The 25,433-nt window shown below is 46.3% G+C and overlaps 1 protein-coding gene across 2 annotated transcripts in view; it reads right to left on the bottom strand.

The window, feature by feature from the left end:
* RHBDF1 (rhomboid 5 homolog 1) overlaps positions 1-16,365 on the bottom strand; it is a 42,857-nt gene extending 26,492 nt beyond the window's left edge. The window contains exon 1 of one of the 2 annotated variants that reach the window (XM_069107512.1): positions 16,350-16,365. The gene's annotated coding sequence lies outside the window, so the exon portion shown is untranslated. Of the gene's footprint in view, positions 1-15,721; positions 16,077-16,349 lie in introns of those variants that run through there. The other variant, XM_069107498.1, reaches the window with a different exon arrangement.
* Between the last annotated feature and the right edge of the window lie 9,068 nt (positions 16,366-25,433).

The raw sequence follows: 25,433 nt of genomic DNA on the forward strand, positions 1-25,433 counted from the left end.
GGCCAGGAAGACCTGAGTTCAAATCCTGCCTCAAGCACTTGGTGGATGTGACTCTGGAGAAATCACAACTTTTCAAAGCCTCAGTTTTCATATCTGTTAACTGGGGGTGTTCCTAGCTCCTACTTCCCGGTATAGTTATTATTTTATTATATGAGAGAATGTATGTAAAACACCAAGTCAGGTAATAGTAGCAGTAGTAGTGGTGGTGGTAGTGTTGTGTGACCTCAGGCAAGTAACTTCCCTATTCTGCACCTGTTCCTTTAGCCAAGAAATTAAAGGATCAGATAAGTTCTCAGTCAAGTCCCTTCCAGCTCTATACCCAAGCATCTCCATGATTCTTTTCAACACTAGCATGCTATGGTTCACAGTCCCACAAAACACAGTGCACAAAGAAAATACATTTACTATCAAAGTAAAGGCACCAGGGATAAGGAATTACTATTCCAACTTACAAAGAGTCTGGACATTTCATCTGGATCTAAAAATTGCTGTTGTTCAGTTATTTTTGATTCTTCATGACCTCATTTGAGGTTTTCTTGGCAAAGATACCAGAGTGGTTTGCCATTTCCTCTTCCAATTCACTTTACAGATGAGGAAACTGAGATAAACAGGGTTAAGTGATTTGTACTCAGTAAGAAGAGGCTTCCTGATTCTGGGCCCAAGGCTCTATCCACTGTGCCACCTAGCTGCCCAGGCTCTAAAATGCCCCATGACATTATCTAACATGAGCACTTCACTCATCTAATTCCTCCTCTTTGCAAGTGGTCTAACCTCTAGGCAAGAGGGCTACCTTCTTATCAAGGAATCCCAGGCTGATGCCACCACTTCCAACTCCACCCCTCCAACAATAGCTTATGGTTTCCAGATATACAATCTTAAGATGATGAGAGTTACAGCATTCAGGAGCACAGGTTTAGCGCTGGAAGGGACTTTTGTAGGCCATCTTGTCTTGTCCAACAGTTGAGCTGTCTGTCACCCCCTTGCCGGAGTGAAAAGAGTATCAGCTTTGGAATTGGAAGGCTTTGACTTCCAGGCTCAGTTCTGACAATTATAAGCCTCAGGTGAGTCACACAAACCTCCTCTCCTCCTTTGCCTTGGCCACCTCACTTGTCAGATCAGGATACCACTCACGAAACCTATCTCACAGGGTTGTCATAAGCAAAGTCTTAACCCAATCACCCCATAAGGCTTCTTCCTTGGGAGATAAAACATTTATCCCACCAAAAGGGAAGAGGCTGGAGCTTCAGAGGATCTGGCCTGAAAATAAGCCCTGGGGAGTCTGCTGTAGAGGAAACTTGCTGAAATTCTGCAGCTGATGTCAATGACTTCCCTTTTCTCTACAGATGAGAAATAAAACTGAGCCAACATGCTTACAGGATTTCAATAATAATAATAATGATAAAACTAACACATATAATAACTTGCATTTACACAAATGCTTGCTGTGTTCCTGGCACTGTGCTTAACACTTTCCAGTATTATCTCACTTGAGCGTCACAATAACCCTGGGAGGTGGGTGCTATTATTATGCCCATTTTACAGATAGGGAAACTGAGGCAAAGAGAGGCGCCCACAATCACAGAGCCCCATGAATATGGGGCATCAATGTGAGTGTTTATCACTATGACTAGACTGGCTTAAATGAAAGTCCATTCCCTCCTTTGAGGAATGTACCCAGGCAGCATCAAGGACTCTACAGACAGCCAGAAATGGCCTCTCAGTAGGAGGTGGGGAGAAAGCAATTAGCATGAGTAGAACAGCCTTCTTGCTGTTACTCATCTCTCCTCTCCCCGGCTTTGCCTAACTAGCCCCAGTTCCCAGAATGCTCACTTTCTTCACCTCCCATATTAGAGAGTCCCTTATTTCCTTTAAGACTTAAGTACCAGGGGGCAGCCAGGTGGCTCAGCGAGTAAGAGCACCGGTTCCAGTGTTGGGACGACCTGGAGATCGAATCCCTGGCTCAGACACTCAGCGCCACACCCAGAAATAACTGGCCGTGTAACCTTGAGCAAGTTACTTAACCCCAATTGCTTAAAAAAAAAAAAAGACTTAAGCACCAGGGGAGACTAGGTGGTGCAGTGAATAGATCACTGGCCCCGGAGTCAGGAGAACCTAGTTTAAATTGGGCCTCAGATACTTAACACAGAAACTAGCTGTGTGACCTTGGGCAAGTCACTTAACCCCAACTACCCTCCAAAAAGTAAAAAAAAAAAAAAGACTTAAGTACCACCTTCTACAGGAAACCTTTCCTGATTCCCTCAAGCTCTCAAAACTACCCAGTTTTTAGTAAACTAAATTAACTAAGCTACATTTAAATGTATACATGTAGTCTCTCCCAATATAACATAAGCTCTTTGAAAGCAAGGACTTTTATTTTTGTATCCCCCAGTGCCTAGAAAAGGGCCAGAAACATAGCAGACATTTAATAAATGCTTATTGATTGACTGATAGAATGGAAGTCACAGGATATCAAAGATAAAAAGGGACTTTGCAAGTGGGGCTAACTAAATCTGCCTTCTCTCATTTTATGGAAGGAAAACTCAGAACCAGAATGATCTGCCTAAGTCAAGGGAGGAAGGACTACCCAAAGTCACACCCACATCAGGGCCTCTGACCTGGCTGAAAGGCCATAGCTTTTGCTTCTTCTCCCTCCAATGCCAACTACCCTACACAAAGCTCACTAGTTTTCTCTTCTGATAATTTAATCAGTTCTCCCTTCCCAGGCAAGGGGAGGAACTCTTAGAATCCACTAAATTGAGGAGACCTGAGATCATGCTGCAAAAGCTAGAATTTAGGTTAGACAGAAAGAAGCTCTTGCATAGAGCAAGATATCCCACGGGAAGCTGTGAGACTGAACACTCCCCTAAGGTGTGGCAGCTAGGGGTGGTGCTGACCCCCATCCCAGGCACAAGGCCAAAGATCAGCCACACTGTCCCTCACATTGAAAGGGGGAATCCCAAGACACAGAATACCAGAACTAAGAAAGGGCTTTCTCTGATCTGGTCTACCCCCTCATTTTCCAGAAGAGAGGCTTCTGGGGGCTGTGGTTTCTGAGAGGTAGGAAAGGGGAGGAAGGAATCCAAAAGTGTCTGCTCCTGGAGAAAGTCTTTCCCCCAGCTTCCTGTCTAGGGTGACCCAACCCCCTTGCCCTGCCAGCCCTGTACCCAAGTACAGAGTTCCTCTTGGCTAGGACCGCCTCCTCCCAGAGACAAGCCAGGGCTTGTTCTCTGGTCACCTGAACGGGGATTCCCCAGAAGGGCACCAGCCTTCCCAGGCTTCCAATCCTACCTAGGTCAGGGCCCTCTGAGGTCCATCTCTCTCTCTTGTCCCAGGGTAAATAAGGAGAGAACCTGGCAGCCCAGCTCCAAGCCTCTGAACCCAAGGTCACTAACCATCAGACTTCTGACCACCCGTTACACCTCCTGACCCTTTCTGTAGGAGCAAGAGAAATGGGATCCAGGGACAGTTCTGTGAAGTTGTCACTACCCATCCAAGTCCCAGGTAGAACCTAGGGCATCATCAGTAGCTTTATCCCCACACATTCCCTAGCTATGTCAAAACCCCTGTATTCCCTCCACCCTACGCCAATCAGTTCCAGTATCAGCCATAATTCCGGTCAGCTTATAACAACAGTGATCACAACAGTGCCCCTCCTCACAGTAGGCCTCATCCACACCATCCCATCCCTCCAGCTCTGCTGACCTTACAAAGAGATTGCAAGGATCTCAGGAAGTAACAGACTGTAAAAGTGCTTTGGAAACTGAACAAACGCTGGGTCATAATAACAATAATAGAAGTAATAGTGATGAGAGAAGCCTCTGGCAGTTCTAAGCCAGGAAGTGTCCCTCCTCCTTCCCCTCTGCTGACACTGGGTTCCCTCGGGGAAGGGGGCTGAGGAAAGGCAAAGAAGAAAACAAAAAGGCTTTTGGGAAGGGAGAGCTGGGAATCAAGGAAAAGGGGTGGGGGCGGGGTTGGCAACAAAGCTACTCATTCCTCAACAGCCAGTTTCCCAACCAACAGCCCAGATTAGAAGGAAGAGTCAGAGAACCCTGCCCCATTCAACTGGGGGGTTGTATCAATCAACAAACATTTATTAAGTTCTGACTATGTGCCAGGCACTGGTGCTAAAAGCTGGCGATACAAAAAGAGCCCAAAGACAGTCCCTGCCCTCAAGGAGCTCACAATCTAACTAGAGTAACACCTCACTCCAGCTCATCCACTCCTTCTCCTTTACTACTCAGATCAAGCACACTTCCAGGAACCCTTCTCAGTCTCCTCTCCAGCTAGTCAACAGCAGATTTTTTTTCCCTACCACCATCCTACCTTTTCTTTCCCTGTTCAGTGTACTTCAATGATTTTAAAAGGAAAGACCCAGTTAAATGCAATATACTGTATTCTAAGGTCCCTTGAAGCTCTGATATCCGTTCAGAAGTCCCTTCTGAAGACTCATGGTCTGGGTCCAGCTGGTTCTCGCTATTGTTCCCTCCCACCTAATCACTGGCCCTAAGTCCCCTGACCAAATCACCAGGAGTTGATATAATTCAAGTGAACTCTCACTAGATCCTGGCACCCAAAGATGCCCAATAAGCCTCTAACATTTAATCCTAATGGATACTAAGCCCTAGCCACATCCCTGGCTCAATGCAGCTGGTTCTGGGGAACCTAGATTGAGCCTGTCCTGGAAATGGAATGCACCTCTGGATCCAGGCCAATGAAATAAAGGTCCCTTTTACCTAGAGGAGAAAGAGGAACAGGCAGAAAGAAACAACTTGCAAGACTGACGAATGTGTGTGCATCTCTCTGATTATATAAATATATAACATATCATATTTATTTTGGAGAAGTAGTTCATAGGCTTCACCAGCTGTCAAAGGGGGTGTTCCATGACACCCAAAAGGCTAAGAATTCTTGACTTAGAGGTACCTGAGGTTTGCTTATACTACAATGGTGCATTTATGTATAAGAGGTTCTAGCTCCCTTGGTCTACCTCACAGGACCTTGGATGACAGTGAAGGGCAGGACTCCTATGAATATGTCCACCAGACCAATTTATGTATTACCAATAAACCCTATGGCTATATCAGTTTGGTCTAAGGCTCTGTGGTCCTTGAAATCTCCTGCTTAACAAAACCTTTGAGCTCACTGGGCCCATCCATCCCCAGGGAGTCCATGCCAAGAGCACAGTGTCCAGGGGCTCTGACCACACCATTCCTACCCAAGGGCCTTCCGTTGGAAGAGGAAGCACCCAATTAATGAGATCAAACAATTCACCCCAAGGGCAAATGATTAACTCAGAATCACAAAATTTAAAAGTTGGAAGAGAGCTCAGTGGTTACTCAGTCCAAACCACAACATATAAGGTATCCCCATTACTGCATACCCAGTAAAGTGTATGTTTCCTAACCCTCCCCTCACTTCCCTCCCAAAATTACCCTGCCTTTATGGATGGCTCAGAAGTCTCTCTCCTCCAAGAAGTCTTCTCTGACTAGGTCAAAAGAAACACTTGGATTTCTGGCCAGACCCCAGCGTGACCAGTGATCCTTTCCTCCACTGGATATGGGGATATGGTTTATTGTTCTATTGGGAACTACTGATGCTCAGGGGCTGTGTTTGAGACAAAACACATAAATAATAAATAATAACAGTCTCTGTTGAGGTATAAGATTACAGTAGTCAATGCCAAACCTTAGAAACAAAAGACACCCAGAAACTCAAGAAGACATACAGGAGAACTCCTCTGTTATCAGAGAAGGGTATCAGGGATCAAACATGACTACTTGGTACAGAAGGCCCAGCGAGAAAACAGGAGAAAAAAACATTAAAGAGGGGAGGAGGCAGCATCGGACAATGGAAAGAACAGCAGCCTGGGGAGTCAGGAGACTTGGGATCTGGTTCCAGAACTGCTGGTCACTCCCTGTGTGACACTGGCCAAGTCCCCTCTCAGGAAAGCTCCTTCCAACTCCAGCATTCTGTCCCAAGACACCTTTCAGCTTTGACATGCTATGTACTGAAGTCCTAACATGGCATTTTCTAAGATCCTTTAGAGCTCTCCATCCTATGTAGGTTTTGTTTGCTTGTTTGGAGGTAATTGGGGTTAAATGACTTGCCCAGGGTCACACAGCTAATAAGTGTTTGAGGCCACATTTGAACTCAGGTCCTCTCTTGACTCATTCCAGGGCTGGCAATCTATCCACTGTGCCACCTAGCTGCCCCCCCCCCATTCTGTTTTAAAATCCCTTCCTACTTGAACACTCAGTGTTCTAACAAGAGCTGCTTAAAGGATCTAAATAAATAAATAATTTAGGAGGAAAATGGGGAAACCATGCTGACAAATTTAGCTAGCTAATCTGTAAGTAGGCCCTCTCTGCAGCAAGGCAATCTTACTACTCCTTTCTAATTGATTCTCTATTCTACTCTCCAAGGCATCTTTTTCTTACTTTCTATTCTCCCCTCAAGCATACCTTGCCATCCCATTCTAACCTCTCAGCTAAGGAGCTCACTTCATACTTCACTGAAAAATTCTGAGGGCAGTGACCAAGTTCTCCCTTTTCTCCCCTCCTCACCTCACATCCCTCTGAAATCACCTCCCACTATCCCTATTCACTCTAGTCTCTGATCATAGGAGGGTGCTTCATCTTCCTAAGACCAGTTTCTTAAATCTGTCCCACCTTCTCCAGCAGATTGCCCCCACTCATCATACCCATTCTCTTAATCTTTAATCTCTCCCTAACTACTAGTTCCTTCCCCTCTATGGCCTAGTCTTCCCTATCCTCAAAAAATCCTCCCTAGTTCCTACCAACTAGAAAAAATTATACATTTTTTTTTAATGAATATTATACTGAGTTTTAGGCACAAGTTTGCCAGAAGCAATTTATTTAATTGAACACTAATTTAATATCCAAGATTTCTAGCTAGAAGAGAAAGACGTCCAAATTGGCACAATCCCTTACCTTGTCCCTAGGCCTTGGAAATGCCTCTCCCCTCAAGATGTTTTAGGTAATAGTTATAGGGATCTAGATTAAGAAAAAGATCAGGGGCTGCTAGGTGGTGCAGTGAGTAGAGTGCCAGCCTTGGAGTCAGGAGGACTTGAGTTCAGATCAGGTCCCAGACACTTCACACACACACACACACACAAAAAAACTAGCCTTGTGACCTTAGGCAAGTTATTTAATTCCAATTGCCCTCCAAAAAGCAAAAAAAAAAAAAAAGACCAGTTAAAATACATTTTGAGATTAACATTTCAGAATAGTTAATTTATCAACAATCCCAATCCCATTCCTTCTTCTACCACTCCCTCAAGCTTTGAAAAGGGTCTCCTCCCTGTGAACAATATCAGTAAGTGGCCTTTCTGAATGGAAAAGGATGGGTTGTACATAGCACCACCTCTATAGGGTCTAGGGGAGATAATCTCATTTAGGTAAAGGTTGAGTATGATTAACAACAGCTAAGTAGAGGGGTGGAAAGAAAACTGGAGCTGGAGTCTGGAAGACCAGAATTCAAAATCTGGCCTCAGGCATTTGCAAGCTCTGTGATTCCAGGCAGATCACAACTTATGCCTACCTCAGTTTCCTCATCTAGAAAATGGGCATAATAATAGCACTGGCATCCCAGGGCTGCTGTGAGGATAAAATAAGCTCCTGTTTGTAAAAGTCTTTCCAAAACTTAAACTGCTATATAAATGCTATCCATCATCACTCAGTCCCCTTCCTGGGACCTTATTAGCCTTTGTTCTACCCACTTGTCCAAAAGGAAAAGTCTGGAAAGTGTTTGAGGCTGTAGAAGATATTATTTCCTAACATTTCAGTTGAATTAGACAGGAGGTTTTATGATGTTTTCATCCTACTATACCCGCTAGCTATTGTCCTATATCCTTATTAACTCAACTGCTTTAAAAAGCTACAGTGCTTAATGCTTGGTGCCTACGATTCCTCTCTGGTAGCTCTTAACTGCAGTCAGGCTTCCAATCCCATCATTCAATGAAATAACTCTCTCCACAATTACCAGTGATCTCCTATTTGCACAATCTAATGGCCTTTCTCAATCCTCATTCTTCTGGACCTCTTTGCAGTCACTGATCCAATCAATCGCTCCCTTCTCCCAGGGTTGGTTTTGTTTTTTTGGTTGTTTGTGGTTCTTTTTTTTAGCCCACTCTCTTGATTTTCCTTTCTCTTTCTGACCCTTCTCAATTACCTTTGCTGGATACTTCCTCCAGATTCCCGGTCACCACCACTAACCACGGGTATACCCCAAGGCTCTGTCCTAGGTTCTCAGCTGGTTTCTCTCACTCTTGTCTTTTACTCGAAGACCTCATGATCTCATCATGGGTTCAGTTTTCCTGTCTTATGCAGATGATTCCCAAATCTATTTATGCAGTTCTAGTTTCTCTTAAGAGCCCTAGTCCAGCATTGCTGATTGCCTACTGAACATTTCAAATTAGATGTCCCTTAGGCATCTCAATCTTAACATATCCAAATCACCTCTTTCTTACAGGAAAGGACACCATAATCCTGGAAACTAGGTGGTACGATGGATAGAGCATGAAACCTAGAGTTAGGAAGCCCTGAGTTCCAATCTAGCCTTAGCCATTTACTAGCTATGTGACTCTGGGCCAGTCGCTTAACCCGTCTGCCCTAGGTTTTTCATCTTCATCTTCACATTTATTTATTTATTTGTTTGTTTGTTTGTTGTATTTTTGGAGGGGGGAAAAGAAGGGCAACTGGAGTTAAGTGACTTGCCCAAGGTCACAGGGCTAGTAAGTGATAAGTGTCTGAGGTCACATTTGAACTCAGGTCCTCCTGACTCCAGGGCCAGTGCTCTATTCACCACACCACCTAGAAGCCCCAGTTCTTCATCTTTAAAATGGACATAATAATAGCACTTCCCTCCCAAGGTGGTGAAGATAAAGCGATCCTATTTGTAGAGCACTTTGCAAATGTTAGTGTGCTACATAAATGTGAGCTATTAATATTATCCTTCTGGTCACCCATGCTCACAACTTTTCAGTGTCCTCCTTGACATCTCATTTGCTCACCAGCTGCCAAACCAGGTCATTTCTTCTTTACTCACCAAAATCACCTAGTCTTCAGCATTTCTCCCCTGGACTATTGCAACAATCTCCTCACTGATCTTCCTGATTCAAGCCTATCCCACTCCAATCCATCTTCCACACAGCTGCTGAAGTCGTCTCAGTAAACTGTCTGACCATCACACACACACTGTAAACCCCAACAATCCCTTGTTACCTCTAGGAGCAAATATAAATGCCTCTGGTTTAACATTTAAAGCTATTCACAACATCATCCCTTCTTCTCTTTCCAGTCTTTTGACACATTATCCCCCCCCCCACATAGTAAGTGCAGCTACAATTGCCTAATCTCTGTTCCTGACACAAAGCATCCCATCTCCCCCAACTTTGCACCAGCTGTCCCATATAGCTGGTATGTTCTCCTTCTTAACCTTCACCTGGGAGAATTCCTTTACGACTCAACTCAAACGCTACTATCGCTTGCAGTAGGCCTTTCCCCCACCCCCACTCCTAATAATGCATTCCCCCAACAACCATCCAGGTACTACTCTACATATCTATCAGATAATGTATGTGTGGTCTCTCCCATTAGAATGTAAGCTCCTTGAGGGCAGGGGTGGTTTTTGCCCTTTCTTTACTTCCCCAACACTTAGCACAATGCCATTCACATAGTAAGAGTAAAAATAAGTACTTGATGATTTGCCAATTTTTATACATGACATATCTCCCCCATGAATGAGGAGACACTCCTTGAGAGTAGACTCTTTGTTTTTGCTTTCGTATTCTCAGGGCCTAGCACAATGCCTCATGTATATATAGAATATGTTTAAATCTATGGAGAGCAATCATGATATAGGGGGAAAAAATTCACTTCAAGTTAGAAGATTTGGACTTGAATCCTAGTCCCAACACTTACTAATTGTATGACCACAAACAAGGCATTGAACCTCTCTCAACATCAGTTTCCTCATCTGTAAAATGAAAATCCAAAGGATCATAGATTTAGTGATGAAAGGGGCTTTGGAAGGTAATAATACTTTCATTCTCCCCCCCTCGTGTGTGTGTGTGTGTGTGTGTGTGTGTGTGTGTGTGTCTCTCTCAACATAAAGAATTCCTATGATTTATTATATACATATATATCTCAAAGAGCTGTCATGAAAAAAAACTTATATAAATTTTAAAATGCTACAGAAAGATAAGCGATCACTATTACTGACAAAACTCCTTTTAGTGCTAAGATTCTATAGTCATTCTATAATGTGTAGATTATAAATCCCTTGAGGGCAGGGACTGTCCATTTTGTATTTGTATCTCCAGCTGCCTGGAACAAAGTAGACAAATACTTGTTTGTGAATGGATGGATGGCCAATGCCCCTAACTGGCTAAGAGGATAAGATCCCAATCTAAGTACAGAATCATCTGGAGAGTTTAAAAAAAAGGTTCCCTATCTTGTTAACCTAGCAATTATCCTAAGGTAAGACAAATAGGTCAATTATTAATGATCTATCAGGCAAGGCAGCAGCAAGAACAGGGAAAACAGCTGGATAATGGAAATTTGTGGAGAAACCAAGACATTCATTTGAACTAATGGTTTTGTCAAAAAGGATGAAACCAAGCAATCCTGCTATCTCTCCCAACCTCTCCAGTATAGGTAGAATGGGGAAAAATTCCAAAATCTAAAAGAAGGAGCTTCCCATAGAGACTGAATAATCTACACTCTGGATGACCTATAAAATCCTAGAAACACAAATTTAGAGCTGGAAGAGACCATAGAGGTTAATGAGTTCAACCCTTTCAATTTATAGATGAGGAAATTGAGAGATTGACTTGTCCAAGGTCACACATCAAGGTTAAATTATCTGTCCCAAGGTCACATATGCTTTATCTGAGAGGGCCAGTCCTGGCAATCTTACAAGACTACAAAAGTGCTGCAGATAGCCTGGATGGTTCTAACACTCACTCAGTGCCACCAGGGAAATATTATGGAATTCAAACCACCAGGCTGTCTAAGGAGGTGTCAACAACCCACCCAAGTCAGAAATTGATTAGGTCAAAGTTTCCATTCCAATTAGCAATGGGGGTCTGCTGTGAGTGGCCACTGAACTTCCAGCTTGGGGAAAGATGGGGAGATCTAGTTTCAAGAAACAAAATAAAATAAAACAACAACAAAAAATAGGCTGGGGAAAGAGGAGAGCACCAAATGGTAACTAAGTACAGGGACAGAGGGCTTTCCAAATTTATTATATTGATTACTATATTGATCCAAATATAGGCCATCTCCTGCTTACTATAAGGGTGATCCTTTTCAAGTGAAAAAAATACAGTACAATGAGTATATAACAAAAATAACACTGATTATAGGACTTACTCAGATTTATACACTTTGGAAGAAAAGAGAAAAGTATGACCTATATAAAGGCCAACATGATAGAGGGGAATTGCTTTACCCAAACTTGAAGCTGAAGATTGGCCCAGTAACCCCTCAACAAGCTATTTTGGCCTTGGGCAAAGGTTGTCTTTGGCCTCTCAGGGCCTCTGCTTCCTCATCTGTGGAATGGGGAGGGTTGCAAGCTGGAACATGAAAACCAGAGAGACATGTACACACACCCCTCATACACATACACAAACACATAAACACACACACACACACACACACACACACACTACCAGACACAAAGACAGAAAGCCACCAGGTAGGCATCCATATCTGGACTCCCCCAGAGAATACTATAGCATTCTGTACTCTGGGAGATCTCTGGATTCCCAGAGTTCTCTAGTCCCAGTTCCTGCAGAGCCAGTCACCAGGCAAGCAAGCAAGTGTCCCTGAACACATCTGGAAGGGAGAAAGGAGGGACTGTAGCCAGAGAAGGCTGGAGGGATAGGAGGAGGAGGAGCAGGAAGGGCTGTGGGGGGAGGTTCAGTCCTGAGAAGTCCTACAGGGGATGCCCCTTCTCATCTTGAGTCCCAGGCTCAGAGCTGTTGGTTTGACCCTGACAATAGAAATGGGGAGAAGTTAGGAGCAGACCTAGAAGGGAAATGGTAGGTGAAGGGGAGTCAGAGAAAATTCTCCTCTGCTCAGCCCCCATAAGCTCCCAGGCTGCTGGAAGGCTGTCCCAGGCTCCAGCTGGGCCCCAAACCTGAAAAGCCAGTTTCATCCTTGAATCCTCTCCTTGCTCCAAGACAGTCTGAGCAAGGAAGGCTGAAGGGAGGGGGGAGAGAGGGTTCCCAGCACATGGGTGTGGTGCCACCTTCCCTCCACCCCCTGGCACCCCTTCCCCAATATGAGCCAAGTATGTCAGACTTCCCTCTCAAAAATCAGCCTCCCCTCCAATCTCTCATACAGATACACACGCACACACAACTGCACCTGTATGAGACAAACCATTGCCATTCCTGGAGACAAGGACATCCAACTTATGGAAGAAATAGGCGGCAGTTACACCCTCCTCCCAATAAACCCTACCAGAAAGATTCAAGTTTCCAGGGACTCCATCCATGGGCCATGAAGGAGCAAGCACCAAGGTGTCTGACACAGATTTTCTGTATTTGTTCAAGCTCTCCTTCATGGTTCCAAATCAATCATAGCCATTCTTCTAGGACCCTCCCCCTCAGTCACTCTCACCCCACATACCATCCCTGAAAAAACCCCTACTTCACCCCCCCCAAAAAAAGCACTGTCCTTGATTCCTAAGTCCTAGTCTCAATCCCCTACCCAGAAGGAAGGCACTGGTCAGAGAAACAGCTCTTGAACTCCTCTAGACAATGGCCACAGGCCTCTGAACAACAGGGGATGGGATATGCTGAGTCACAGAACGTAGGGACCCAGCTCCTCTGTGACTAAATCACTGTGACCCAAGTAAGTCTCTCTCTGGACCTCACTTTCCTTATTTCTAAGAAAATGGGGGTGGGGTAAAACTAGTTGGTGCTAAGTAAGGATCCTTCCAGCTCTAAACCAATTCTGGGGTTCCGTTTTCTTTTCTTTTTTTTTAAACATTTTGATAACTATTTCAATATAATTGGTTTCCTTTATAAATCTACATACTTTACACATTTAAAAACATCACACTTAGGGGGAAGCTAGGTGGCACAGTGAATAGAGCACAGTCCTGGAGTCAGGAGGACCTGAGTTCAAATCCAGCCTCAGACACTTGACACACTTACTAGCTGTGTGATCTTGAGCAAGTCACTCAACCCCAATGGCCTTGCCTTCTCCCTCCAAAAAAAAAAAACTATCATGCTCAGAAAGGGGTCCCTAGGCTTCACCAAACTGCCAAAGCAGTCCATGACACAAAAAGATTTTACAGAGTAGAAAAAAGGCCCAGAGATATGAGATCCTTTGACCAAAGTATCACAGGCATAAATGGCAAAGGCACTATTTGAACTTGGGACATCTGACTCAAAATACAAGATTCTTTCCACTGGACCACACCGCCTCAAAGCCCCTCCCATCTCTCATATTCTAAAGCTCTTTTCGGGTTGAGACATTCCACTAGCCTTACCCAAGGGTTAAACAGAGAGGGATAGAAGCAGACCCCTTAGGAGTGTGATCAAAGAACTGAGGACATCCCAGGCCACAAGGGGGTGCCGATGGCAGGGCAGAAAGCCTGCCAGAGGCACTGGTATGAATCAGGTATGGGTCAGTGTTTATCTGTAGAGTATCAGTCCCTGAGCATGTGTGTTTACGTATTTATATTTACTAAGACTGATTAGCTACATACAAGGATATTGTGGATAGGGAGAAGGAAGGCGGCCAGTATGAACTGAGAGAGAATTACCATGTGGAGAGGTAGGAGCATGTGTGTATCCCCAAACTTAGTTATTCCTATGAAAAGGGGAGGGGGTGGAGAGGGAGGGTGTGTTCTTAATCCCAGCTTTCTCCTGAGTCCCTGCAAGATCCTGGGCAATTTTCCCTCTCCTGGTCTAAATTTCAGTGAGAAGATTATGGCCTGCTGTGTGTTGGGATGTGAAGAGGGGTGTTACATAGGGTTAAAAGGCCAAGGAAGGAAAGAAGAGGATAAACATGAATTCTGAACCCCAGTTCCAACTGCTTTGGTTTTTGGAGAGGACCCAGGTGAGCATCAGTACTTTATTGGGGGGTGAGGGAAAGTAACACAAGCTCTAGGCTTTATTTGGTCCTCTTTATTCTGTATTCTAAGCCCCTTTTTACTGTCCTGCACTAGATAACTAACAGAAAAGCGACAAGGATGGAAAAGGCAAGGAGGCCAGTTAGCTGATCTATTTTGACCTCACCAGCACACACAGAAGCAAGCTTTCTATCTCTCCCCACTGTTCACCCAGGGGCTCCTAGCTGGTCATTCAGCTGTTCTGGAGGATGGCTGGAGCTGGAGTCTCCATGTCCGGCCTGTTAGTGACTCCAGCTCCACTGCCTGGCCCAGAGCCAGCTCAGGGGGATGTGCTAATCCTGCCTAGGGCTATTTTTACAAAACTCCGGTCCCAGGAGGAATTCAGAGGAGGAAGAAACTTGCTTCTCAGGACCCTTGGCTCCAGTCTCTTCAGCTGCCCCTTCCCCAATGGACAGTCACAGAAACTTGCTTCTCAGGACCCTTGGCTCCAAGTCTCCCAAGCTTCTCCCTCTCCAATGACCAGCCATTCCAAGTCTCTTGGCATCAGCCATCACATATTCTCTGCTGCTGTTTCCCTTCCCACCTCCCCATTCCTGCCCCACTCTGCATCCTTAGGGCAAGCCCTACTTACTCCAGCAACACTCCTCCCTACCCCCACCGGCGACCGCGGTCCAAGGGACTTAACTGCCTTAAACTTGGACTTATCTACTAAGCAGTTCTTCTTTTACTGGCTCCTAAAAATTCAGAAGGAAACTAAACTTCAGCTCTCAGTCCAATGATTTTCCCGGGGGTGGTGTGTGTGTCTCTGTGTTTAAACAAAAAGTCAAGTTGGGGAGCTAGCTAGCCATTTAGCTTGGGAGGGGCAGGAGGCTGGCCCGGGGCACCTCCCCCCCCTCCACTTGTCCCTCTTATTCCGACTTTCACAGCCGCTGCGGACCTGGTAGGATTTTCCAGCATGAGTCTCCACTTGTGTGCTCACACCCTGTCCTGCCTATAGAAGCCTGTCAACACCCCCCAAATTCTCTATCCATATTATTCCTCTTACTCTTCCACTCCATGACTATCCAGTCCAGAACAGTGTGAAAGTGTCACTCCCAAAGTCACCTACCCACCCAACTGGACCCACGTGCGAGCTAAGGTGGAGGGCTACGGGTGAGGGGTGCTGCAGGTGGCAGGAGTGTGGGAGACCCAAGGCGCCTCTCCCTCCATCCTCTAGGAGGCGGGGGCTGCCCCGCTCCCCAAAGGGCACTGCCGGCCAAGGGTCCTCTGAAGAGTTAGCCTACCCCAAAGGGCTCCCAGAGGTGTCCCGCCAGCCCATCTCTCACTCTATAAGAGCAGGGGACAGCAGCAGCCCCCGGGACCCGCAGATTGCGTCTGACCGACCTGCCCGGGAAGGAGGACGAGAGCGGGGAGGAGTCGGCAAAAGAAGGCAACTAACTCCAGGAAAACCGTCTGGTTCTGCTCCGGCCGAGCCCAGGGACTGCAACGGCGCTGTCGGCCCGGCCCATGCCAGGCTCCGGTCCGGAGCTCTCCAGGCTGTCCCGCGGCTCCCCGCGCCAGCACGTCCCTTCTCCCTCCCTCCCTCGGCTCGCTGGCTCCCTCGTCCACTCACCAGCCCGCAGCCACCGCGGCCGCCACCGCCTCCAGCAGTCCGGTCCCGGGGGCGGGCAGAGTCGAGCGGACAGGGCGCAAGGGGGCTGCCTGGACTGGCGGTAGCCCGGGCCCCGCACTCGGGACGGCGGGCAGGGCAGGGGGCCGGAGCCGGCGCCGGGCTGCGGCAGGGGAAGGTGTGTCCGGCTCCAAGTTTGCCAGAGTCCCGGCGCCTGCCTGCTTCTCTCTCTCCGCCTCTCCTCTCCACTTCTCCAAATCTCCACTTCCCCGCCTCTCCTCCCGTCTGCTCTCCTCTCCGCCCGCCCGCCCGGCCGAGAATGCCATGGAGCGAGGGGCACGTAAATGAGAGGAGGGATCATGGGACAGAGGGAGGGAGCAAGGCGGGAGGGGGCCCGAGCGGGGGCCGGGGGCCGGGCTGCGCGCCCGCCCGCCCGCCCGCTAGGAGAGCGCGCAGCGCGCGGCCATATGGGTTCAGTCATTCACAGCGCGCTCTGAGTCAGGGCTCAGGAATGCACGCAGGGCGAGCTCATCTGCCACCCCGAGCCGAGCGGAAGCTGTTCCCTCCCACCAGTTGCAACCCAGACCAGCTCCAGGCCGGGCTTCCCTGCTCCCCGACCCCGGGCTCTCACCTAGGGCTTAGTCCTCTGCAGCACCACCCAGCACAGACGGACCCCAGCACACTGCAGCGCAAATCTTCGGGGGAAAAAAACCACCAAGCCCGGGTCCCACCCCCGGGAGGAGGTGACCCCCTCCCCCAATAAATAGGTCTGGCCCTAGAATCTCACAGCTGGAGGCAGGACTTAGAAGTGGTCCAGTTCCACCTCCCGGCCAAACTTGTGGGCCTGCCCTTGGGCCTCCACCACACCCCAAACACTACTCTGCTCTCTGGGTCTTGACCTCATTCTCTTCCTCCAGCTGCCCCCGAGGGTGGGCCTCTCTGGGAAGTGACTGACATTGCTTAGGTACCAAAGGACCTGGCAATAGAATCTTGGAATTAAGACAGGAAGACCAGGTTCAAAACCCTGCGTCGGATCAGACACCTCACTGGTCCTCTTTGAAGGACAGCAACTACTAGCAATGTGACTACGGGCAAAGAGCACTTAACCTTTCTGGTCCTCAATTTGCTAGTCTGTAAAATGGGACCTGTAGTACATAACCCATCTGTTTGGTGTGAGGTTCGAATGAGATCATTGTAAGCAGAGCATTTGAATTGCCAGTTATCATTCCCTGGGACACCAGTAGTGACTAGATTGGGAGGTGGGGGAGGCTTGGAGGTTGGGGAACCTGCAGCTTTGAGGCCACGTGTGGCCCTCTAGGTCCTTGGGTTCAGACTTTTGACTGAGTCCAAGTTTTACAGAGCAAATCCTTTTATTAAGGGGTTCCCCACCCCTTCTTCTAATCCAAGCCCCGGACTTACTCTTAACCCTGGCCAGCCTCACCTATGACCCTTCATTACCCAGAGATGAGGGTAACAGGGTCTCCACTAATGGAGACACATATTAGTCAGGGTAGGACAGGAATTAACTAGCAGCATGTCAAAGGAAATTCCTGACCATTGACATGCATTTATGTGGCATGTTAGGGTTTATAAAATTTTCATTTTACCAGCGTTCTCTCAGGCCTCCCCCTCCTCAGGAGTCTGTCCTACAAAGGGGGTCCTAAGTTGGGAGTTTTCCTTTACCAAATCTGTGGGCTCGGAAGACCAAGCACCAACCAGGACTCAGTTAGTTTGACCATCCAGGGTCACAGGTATCTGGCTGAACTGGTCCAGCCTTGACCAATTATTGCTTGGATTTGGTTAAGTGAAAATTCTCTACTGGAAGGGGGAGCTCTATTGAGGCTCCTGGTACTGGTGTGGGAAAGGTTGAGAGATCTGCAGAAAAGGCAGGTCATTCTGGCCAACCTGGTCCCTGTCTTCCAGCCCTTGGCAGGCCTCTTCTTGCTGACTTCTGTCAGCTTTTCCAGAATGAAATGGGCAGGCATAGTGCTGCAGAAGGGAAGGTTCCCTTGAGCTTTTTTAACCAAAGCTACGTGGGTGACTTTGGAAGGGGCCACCCTCTTTTCTCAACTCCCCTCATGCATCTCTTCTCAACTCCCTTGGGCCATCCATTGTTCCCTGCCAGTAGCAGCAGTTGTCCCAGGCACAGGCCTGTAAGAGTCTGTAGAGTCTGGAGACCAGAAGACAGATCTCACTTTATACAGAGATTTGTTCTGAACAATTATGTAGAAAATAGAATCATATTTTATATGCACCAAAGGAATAATGGAAAGAGCCCTGAAATGGAAGTTAAAAGTCCTGGGTTCAAATCCTAACTGTAATAGTGTACTTATTAACTGAGATCTTAGACAATTATGAACTTTAGTTTCCTACTCTGTAAAATACCTCGGACTTCCTGCTGGAGAGAACTATTATAAGGAAAGAGTTTTTAGTTAAACTAGACTGAATATAAATTTGAGCTATTACTATACAAATGAACCAATCAGGAATCCTTCCTAAAAGTGAATTAACCTCTTAATTTACCTATGTGAATATGGATTTTTTTCTATGGGGTTGGCTTAAAGTGAAGTATAACCCCTGGGCTGAACCTAAGCATCTGGCACTTGAAACTGGCCAGAAAGACTGTCCAAGGCCACAGAGAAGTATATTCACTTATGAGGGACAGTATCTCTACATACCACAGAGACTTCTCTAGGCACCTCAGAGACAACATTTCCACAAACCAGGGACTATCTCCAGGCACCACAGAGACAGTATGTCTATGCATTATAGAGATATTGTTATGTAAGTAAGTGAAAGTTAAAGAATGAGTCCCTGGAATTCAGGCACTAGATCTCTCACTAACTTCATAATGCAGTTATTTGAGGGTAGGCCAAAGTTCCAAATCACTTCCAGTAAACTCCTCAGGAAGGTTAGTCTGGTGTAGAGACAGAGGTATGAGCAGCCATCTGGTCCTCTTGCTAGGACAAGTTCTGGTCCTTACTAAAGCTGCTAGCTTAAATTAACCACGTCTATAGGTCTGCAGAAGCTTAGCCCCACATCCCCAGCTCCCTTGAAAAACCTTGGCCTTGAGAGCTGGGGTGTTACTACTCCCAACCCAGAAAAAAGAACTTCATTCATTTCTTCACTTAAGGGTTTCTTCATCTCCTGGTTCTACCTTAAGGACCATGGGGGAAAGTGATTTGAGCAAGACAGGGTGTGGGGCCTGGGAAGTCATCGGGCCTCTCTGGAGAAAATTAGCTCATCCCTACCCCACCCAGCCTGGCTGGGCCTAATTCACATTAAAGTGCCTTTCAGTGGTGGTGTCCACAGAAGCTCTGAGCCCACCGGTACAAAAGGAGTAGAGAGTGGGCTTTGTTAGTTTTAGTTTTTTGGAGAGGGGAGTCCTCCTCATTAAAGTTTTCTCTCTGTCCTAGATCACAGAACCCAGAGCTGGCAGGGACATTAAAATGTAGAATGTCAGCCAAGCACTAAAAGGAAACAGTAGAGTAATGATAGGTATAACTAATATAGTATGTTATGTTTTATAAAATGTTTTACATACTTTTTTATGGGAGAAGGTACTAGATTTGAAGTCTAGGTTTGAATCTTTTCTTATTTGTTACCACTTTTTTGATCCAAGGCAAATCCTTAACCTTTGTAAGACTGTTTCCTTATCTATAAAATGAAGTTAGACTAAATGATCTCTAAGGCCTCCTTTCTAGGTCTAAGGCTTATGATCTTAATTTGATCCTCTTAACAACTCTGGAAGGTAGCTGGTGAAAACATTATCTCCTTTTTAAGGATGAAATAGGATGGTTAAAAGGGGCAGGAACTAGAGTGCAGGGCTTAAAGTCAGGAAGTTCAACTCATGTTGTTCCAAAGTTCAAATCTTGCCTCAGACATTTACTAGTTGTGTGACACCAGGCAAGTCACTTAACCCTATTTGCCTCACTTTTCTCATCTGTAAAATGAGCTGGAGAAGAAAATGGCAGATCACTCCAGTATCTCTACCAAGAAAACCCCAAAAGAGGTCACAAAGATTGGAAACTGAAACCACTCATCAAAAAGTTTGAAATGGAAATAATAAAACCTCTCAGAATATAGACTGTTGGAGCTATTAAAGCAAGAGATGTCAAACTCCTACAAGAGTGAAGCCCAAATCAGATGAAAATGTAATTGAAAAATATTTAACAAAAATAAAGAAAAATATTAATACAAGATAGATAATATGAATTTGTAATTTTCTAAATCATTATGGCCTGCATGGATCTGTTTGAGATTGACTTGGCTGCAGTAAGGGACCTTAGAACATAGTAAATCAGAGATGGAAGGAGCCTTTGAACACAGAACCTTAGAACACAGAACACACAAATGATTTGCTCAAGTTCACACTGATGGGGTGATAAAACCTGGAGCCCTGAAAGTAAAAGTGACCCAGTCCCTGAATTTTCCCATACATTTCAGTAGCCCAGATTACTGGCCTCTACCCAAAACACCTGGTCCACCCTAGCCTACCTAGATCACTTAATTAACTTACTGGACAATCCTTTCACAATTACTATTGGGCCACCCCAGACTACTTGCATATTAGACCACTCCTTAATCCCATCTAGATCACCTAATTAGACTACTTAATACTGCTTTTACTATTTCACCTGTCTCACCACTTAATTCCTTTCACTGTCACACTTGGCCCACCCCGGGCTATTTACCATTCCTTAATTCCCATCTAGATCTTTTCACCATCCTTTTTTTTTTTTTTTTGTACATAAGTATCAATCTTATCCCCAGGAAGGCATAAATTCCCTAGGAATCTCACCTGCTCCTACTGGCATTACAATAAACCTCCCTCGACACTTTGACTGAAAGAAGGCAAAAGTGTTTGAATTCTTTCCAGTCATACTCACCTCGTACCCTGACATTTTGGGGTTTCCAGAAACCCCAAACCACATCAATATGAGTTAGTGAGCATTCACCTGTAGCAAAGAAAAAGTAACAGTTCCCTAAAAACCAACCGACATATTGACCAGGTCTGAACGAGGTATGCAACATCCCACATCCACAGACACTCGCCGGTCCAACAATCAATCAACAGGAATTCATTAAACACCTACTGCATTCCAAGCATCGTGGGAGGCACTGGTGATATAAGGACAAGAATGAAACTGTCCCTGCTCTCTGAGAGCTTACATTCTTTTGGGAGACAATAGGAGGAAGAAACATTTCCTCAACTCTTCTCCCAAGGCCAACCTTGAACCCATGAAATTCTTGAGTATCTTCTTTAGATTTATCTCTTCCCTCCACTTTAGACTTATTCCCCCTCCCCCCACACTCACACCCTAGGACAGGGAGAATCTAAGGCTACATGTTCTCTCCCCAATTTGAAATACAAGCAAAGTAGTGTGGCTCAATGACATTAAATTACCGTGAGAAACCTAGGCCTCAGTTTCCTCCAGGAACATGAAGAGGACGGACTAGATGATCTCCGAGGTTTCTGACATCGGTACAGTTCTACAAACCTGTAAAACAGCATTCTCCCTCCTCCCTCTAGCACCTGTTCCAGAGACTGCCAATAATCCTCTCTGCTGAGTCCCTCTTATGATCTAATTTCAATTTCTCTTACTGCCATCCAAACACTTTGTCTCTTAAGAGACAAAGAAAAGCCAGCTCACTTTTACAGATGATTTTCTTCCTAAGGCATCCTGATCCCATTCTTTTCATTTTTCCTTAGCCATTCACTTTTTTTTTAAACTGAGAGACAACAGCATGCTACAGTAGACAGCCAGCTTTGAAGCCAGAAAGACTTGGGTTCAAGTTCTACCTGTGACACAGCCTGACTGTGTGACTCTGGCCAAGTCACACAACCTCTAGGCAACTCACTAAGGCTAAAATTTGCAGAAAAATTAATAAAAACCTCCATTAGTAGAAAAAGTTCCTTCACTAGAGAGTTCCCAATACCAGTGAAATCAGAGGCTCCATCCCTATCCCTATTCAGTTTTCATTACTTTACTATTATATTTGTAAACAATTATGCAGACACTGGGGTATGCCTTTGTCCCACAGTACAAAACAAATGGACCCTCTGCTTCCTCCTCGTTTTCTTCCATGGGCATCCTCCATGCACATAGATGGGCTGCTGGTACAACCTTGGGAAGAAGGACCCAGCAACACTGGAGAATAAGGCCGAGTTTCTCTTCTACTTATCCTGTCTACATTGTTGCCAGATCTGGGCTAGAAGACCAATGACTATTCCCAAAGCTTAAGTAACGCCTGGCTACTTGAAAATCTCGCCTGGCCCTGCCCACTCTGTGCCTCCCCACTGGCATTAAAGACATCTGTTTCAGAGAACACCCACAGGAGCCATTCCCTACTCCTCTCAGGGACGGGCTTTGCCCCTGCCCTTTCTTAGTGGGACAAAATTAATTGTCTCCACCCTGAGGCTGGTGATTTGTTCTCCCCAGAGGGGAATTTCCCAGCCTTCCTTTCTCCTGACCAGGCCCAGTGAGTACTCCTGGAGTCAGCAGAGCTGACCCGCCCCAAGAAAGTCCCTTCCAGCCCCAGGACCTACCCTTTGGCTAACTTCTGGGCTCCAGTTCTCTGAGGGAGGATGGGGGAGAAGAAGGGAGAGGAAAGAAGGGAGAGAACGAAAGAGCAAATCCAAGTTGGGTTCATTTTGCTCTTCCTCCATGCCCTGAATTTCCCTTCTGTGTGTGGGTATGCATGGGGGAGGGGGGGCCGGGGGAAAACAGTGGAGGGGAGGGGAGCGGAGGAGGTAGAGGGAGGAAGGAAGAAGGGAGGGGAGAAGACTCAATCTGACAGACGGTTAATCTAGGGGGAGGGAATGTTGTAGAGAGTGAATGGCTAGAGAGGCCCCCAGCTTAGTGAGTCAGGCCATTCTGTTCCCCTGCCCCACCCCCTCCAGGCTGTCCCCCTGGGTGAACTCCTGCTACTTCTCTCCGAAGTCTGCAGGATTTGAATATTTTAGAGGGTTAGGTAGGTCTCCTCCCCATCCTGCCCCCTCCAACACTTCCCTTCCAAAAAAAAAATCTCCCCATAACTTTATAGCTTTACAAAGATGCTTAAAATTCCACTGTGGAAAATTCATTCATCCTATCTCATAAGCTTCAGTCTCTTTTAGCCCAGAATGCTTCAGGAAAAGTAGGGGAGAAACTCGGGGTGTGATTTTGGGACTCTTCATCTCTCAGTGAAGGGGGGCGGGGGGAGAGCTTGGAAAGGCAATGTAAATGGCCCTGGAAGGGGTAACAGATAAGAGTTTTTATCATCCTTAACACCTCGAGAACGAGTTTATCACGCTCTAGCTATCAAAGGGCCGGGAGAGCAGGCTAGGGAGCGGAGAGAAGGGTGTGATTGAGCTGTGTTCCTGATGAGGAAGAAGGAGAGGGGCCCAGAAACAAAGCTCCAACTTTGCCCCTGCCCCCACGGGTCACAGTCGGGAGATGGGAAGCCTACTTTGTCCCCTAGGGAATGAATCAAGCAGCTCCATTGGTCCTGCTGCTCTGCAGAAAGGAGCAGAGAGATGGGAATACAGAGGTCTTGAGTCAGATATGCAGCTCCCTCATTTCCTTCCACCCACTCTCCCCTAGACCTGTGGGAGATGCAGGGCTTTTCCTTACAACAGAAATCTACCTATTGTCTCCGGCCAGCTTTCAATTTTACCCCTCCCCTCTTCATCCTTAAACAAAAAGTCAAAAGAGTCCACCTCCAGGTATCTTTCCCTGGCCTCTCCCATCAACTTCCATATTCACCTCTAAGAAATTATTTCTGTAAAAAAAATTGTGCCCCTTTTCAAGAGAGGTAAACTGAAACCAGAGAGACAAAGTGATAGGACCAGATCAATCTAAACATAGGGACCACCACACAGACCTGGAAGCATCCAGGAGAGCAGAAGTTCAGAGGGCCAGGAGAAAGAATCTGGGCCCAGGTACACTAGCTGTGTGACCCTGGACAATTCACCTCACCCCTTGAGAGGTCAGTTTCTTTATCTGCAAAATAAAGTTAAGAGGGGCGGCTAGGTGTCGGAAGTGAGAAAAGCACCTACCCAGAGTCAGGAGAACCCGAGTTGGGTTCCGGCCTCAGACACTTAACACCCACACAAAAAAAAAAACTAGCCATGTAACCTTGGGCAAGTTACTTAACCCCAACTGCCCTTCAAAAAGGCAAAAAAATAATAATAATAAAGTTAAGACTACATGATCTCTCAAGGCCCTTTGAACTCTGACATTCATGTTCTTTGTTCTATAATACCCTCCAGTCCTAATGTTCTACAAGTCTATGAATTAAAGAACAATACAAAAAGACTACTTTATATATAATTAAGAGCTGTACTGAATCAAATATAGGCTTCAGAAAATAAGTCCTCTGGGCTGGTGGAGAAGGGAACAAGATGGTTTGTAGTATCTATCCTACTGAAAGGGACCTTAGAGATAATCTAGAATAATCCCTTCATTTGTCAGAGCAGAGAACTGAGGTCCAAGATGGGGAAGTGACTTGCCCAAGGTAACACAAAAGAGTTAGTAGCCTACCTGGGGAATCTGTGCTTCTCTACTGTACCCCACAACATCTTAGAGAAAACTCTGGAGGAGAGCCTTGGAGAATTGGCAGGACTTAAATAATCAGAGAAAATAAAGGCAGGAGGGGAGGGCAGTTCAGATAGGGTGGTAGGCAAGATGGCATAAAGAGGTGAGGATGAATTTGGTGTGCTGATGAGACACCAGCCTGGTGGGAGTGGAGGACGAGGAATATGGGAGTAAGGAGAGATAATGTCCCCAGATACCCTCCAGGTCCCTGCCAGAGGGCTCCTTCTCCCACCTCATACCAGTGCCAGTTTGGCCATGCTGGGCTCCCAAGGGAGACACCCATGTTTTGATGCCTCAAATTCTTGGTCCCCTGCCAAGGTCCTCATCAGCCAAGTCAGAGCTAAAACAGGGCTGTGGACAAGCCTGGAGGGGTGGCACTCAGACAGGCTGGCAGCTGGTGGGCAGGCATTGCTGTCCCCTGGGCAGTCTGGATGGGGATGGGCAGAGGCGTCTGTTGGGCAGACTGACACTCCTGGCCAGTCTGCTAAGGATCCCTGTTTCTCACAGCTTTACATACACACACAGTAAAGCTGGTACTCAAACCTAGGCCTTTTGGCTCTAGGCCATTGTGCCATGCTACTTCTGATACTCCCTGAGCCCCTCTCACATTCCTCTTTGGTGTTTCATCTGTCCCTTTCCCTTTTCCCAGACCTATACTCCATCCTGGAGCCCTGATATCACCTAATCCCAGATGAATAAAGTTCCTCCCCACCCCCCATGTAGTTCAATGGAAAGAGTCCTAGCTTGGGAATCAGGAGACCCAAATGCAAGTGTTGGCTTTGCCATTAACTCATTGTGGGCAAATCACTTTTCTTTTACATGCCTCAGTGTCCTCTTCCGTCAGTGAAGGGCTAAATTCCCTTCTAGCTCTGATAATATATGTTTTAAAGTCCTTTCTGAACTCTACTGTTCTGTGTTCCAAGGTGCCATCCAGATTACATATTCTCCATTCTGGGGGTCTTTGGTTCTCTTTTCTGGGCAGGCCCAGAGAAACAGCTCTAAGGATAGCTCCTTCCTCTTCTCCAGAGAGTCCCTGGGGAAGGAAGATAGTCATCTCCTTTGCAAACTGCCCAAGGAACAAAATTAATCCTGCTTCTTTCTTCCCTTCCTCTAAGACTCTGTACAAATGATATTGA

The sequence above is a fragment of the Petaurus breviceps genome, unplaced genomic scaffold (assembly GCF_028583685.1).
Source record: "Petaurus breviceps papuanus isolate PSGF00001 unplaced genomic scaffold, PetGlider_PUasm1.0 138, whole genome shotgun sequence".
Lineage (NCBI taxonomy): Eukaryota > Metazoa > Chordata > Mammalia > Diprotodontia > Petauridae > Petaurus > Petaurus breviceps.